Source organism: Mus caroli, unplaced genomic scaffold, assembly GCF_978045245.1.
Source record: "Mus caroli unplaced genomic scaffold, Mus_caroli_1 scaffold_31, whole genome shotgun sequence".
NCBI lineage: Eukaryota > Metazoa > Chordata > Mammalia > Rodentia > Muridae > Mus > Mus caroli.
This window is the reverse complement of record NW_028227286.1, coordinates 370,879-373,433: the sequence shown is the minus strand read 5'-3', so window position 1 is coordinate 373,433 and position 2,555 is coordinate 370,879. Positions and strand designations below refer to the sequence as shown.

Below are 2,555 nucleotides of genomic sequence, written 5' to 3'. Positions count from 1 at the left end.
AAAGAACATGGAATACTCATGATACAACTCATTGGTACTATCCATCACCTACACCTCTGTTCAGGATTGTCTTTCTGACTCATCTTTGCATAAATTCTTGAACCTTGAAAGGGAGAGCTTGATGAAGAAATCCTCTTTAAGCCCTAACATTCCAAGTATCTCACTCTCTGTGGATTGTCAAGTTGTGGCTATCTTTGTTTATTACCACCTTCTGTAGAAGATTCACCTCCGATGAAGGCTGAGTAATATACATAAACATATGGGTAGAGCAATTAGGATTCATTAGAAGTCATTATACTGATGTGTTCATTTAGCATAATTAAAAATAGCAAAATTTCAACTAGGGTTTTATGAACTGTCTAGTGTCAGAGGCTTTCCCGAGATTCACTCCCAAATTAACCATTCTTTAGTAGTTTCTTTTTTATTCTTTATACCACTGTACTCTATTTCCCTTTCCTTAGAAGAGCTCCTCCTCCTTCATGTTCCCATACTAGATAGCTCATCTCTCTTACTCTAAATGAAACACACACATGAATAAAACTTACAAGCTAATTCCATACATAAGTGAAAGCAGGCATTTTGTGTCTTTCTGGGTCAGGTTTGCCTATTGGACATTTTTCTGATTAACAGTTGATGGGAGAGGATCCAGTATACAGTGAGTGGCGCTATCCCTTTAAAGATGTTGATAAAATAAATAAGAAAGCAAGCTGAGGGTGGGGCTTGAAAGATGACTCAGTGTTTAAGAGCACTGGCTGCTCTTTTAGAAGGCCAGGGTTTGAATCCCAGAACTCAGGTGGCAGCTCATATGTAGCTCCAGTATCAAAGGACCATGTTCCCTATACTGGTCTGTGAACCCTGGACAAACAAGGCCCACAGATATCCACCCAAGCAAAACACTCTAATAATGTATATGTACATTAATGTATATATAATGTTATTAAAATAAAAGTTAAAAGTAGCTTATATATTTTGTAAGAAGAAAAGCTGAGAAAACTGTGCTGAGAAAGCCAGCAAATAAGTAGCCTTTATCCATTTGCCCTTCCTATTGTCCGACATGAGTTCCTGCCTTGATTTCTCTCAGTGATGGAGTGCAATGTAGAAGATTAACACAAACTAAGCCTTTTTTCAAAGGGAAAAGAGGAAAGGGTGGATGGGATGGGGATTTGTTGAAGGCAACCTGGGAATTGAGCTATCATATAAAATGTAAATAAATCGCAAAATTAATGAAAAAAATTAGTCCTGTGCAGAAAACCAATGTGCAGAACACATGAAATTGCTTACCTACAATCTCCTAAACTCATATGTGTGGAGCTTGGGCATGCATGTTTTCCATCTGTACCTGTAGGCCACCGAAATCCTCATCAACCCTGTGTAGTTCAACCCTGAATTTCTGGCACAGATGCTCCTCAAAGTGAAGTGGGCAGTGCTTGTGCAGGCAGCAGACACCTCAGTATTGGCCGAGGTACTAAAAAGCCAGCTGACAGCTATGAACCAGACAAGATGTTTTTGAGGAAGATGTACCCACATGTGACTTGAAATCGATGTCCTGGAGGGTGCCCCGCAATGCCCAGAATCTGGACATCTTTTCCCCATCAGCCGCAGGCTCTGCAATATGATGTTGAATGATGAGGAGACAGAGAAATAACCTTGCTAACCACCACACTGATAGGTGGGAGTGGGTGCGCAGATGGAGGAACACGCTCATGGAATCAGGGGCACAGGGGATGTGACAGGGGGTTTCTGGGAAAGTGGGAAACTGGGGAAGAGGTCAACATTTGAAATGTAAATTAAAAAATATCCAATAAAAAAAAAAGACCAACCAAATAATACACAGGGAGGGGCCCATGGCTGCAGCCGCATATGTATGGGAGGATGGCCTAGTTGGACACTAGTGGGAGAATAGAAGCATGGCCCTGGAAGACCCCATGCCACAGTGTAAGGGAATGCCAGGACAGGAAAGCAGGAGTGGTTATATTGTTGAGTAGGGGGAGGTGGGATGGGATAGTGGGTTTTCGAAGGGGAAACCAGGAAAGGATTTGAAATGTAAAAATAGAAAATGTTTAAGAAAAGAAAAGGAAAGAAAAGAAAAGAAAAGAAAAGAAAATAAGAGGGGAGGGGAGGGGAGGGGAGGGGAGGGGAGGGGAGGGGAGGGGAGGGGAGGGGAGGGGAGGGGAGGGGAGGGGAGGGGAGGGGAGGGGAGGGGAGGGGAGGGGAGGAGAGGGGAGGGGAGGGGAGGGGAGGGGAGGGGAGGAGAGGAGAGGAGAGGAGAGGAGAGGAGAGGAGAGGAGAGGAGAGGAGAGGAGAGGAGAGGAGAGTAAAATAAAACAATGAAATTAAATAAACCACATTGGGAACAATAAGTTAATACCAGAATAAAAATCAAAGACGCTGGGTGTGGTGATACAAGCCTTAATCTCTGCACTTGGTAGGCAGAGAAAGGCAAATTTATGAGTTCCAGGTTAGCCTGATCTTCAGAATGAATTCCATGACTGAGCGCTACACAGAGAAACCCTGCCTCAAAGAAAAAAAAAAAAAAAAACAGAAAAAAAAGAAAG

General features: G+C 43.0%; 1 pseudogene; it reads left to right on the top strand.

Moving 5' to 3' along the window:
- Window positions 1-1,267: 1,267 nt before the first annotated feature.
- Window positions 1,268-1,645, top strand: LOC146999980 (multifunctional methyltransferase subunit TRM112-like protein pseudogene; annotated as a pseudogene).
- The last annotated feature ends 910 nt before the right edge of the window (window positions 1,646-2,555 follow it).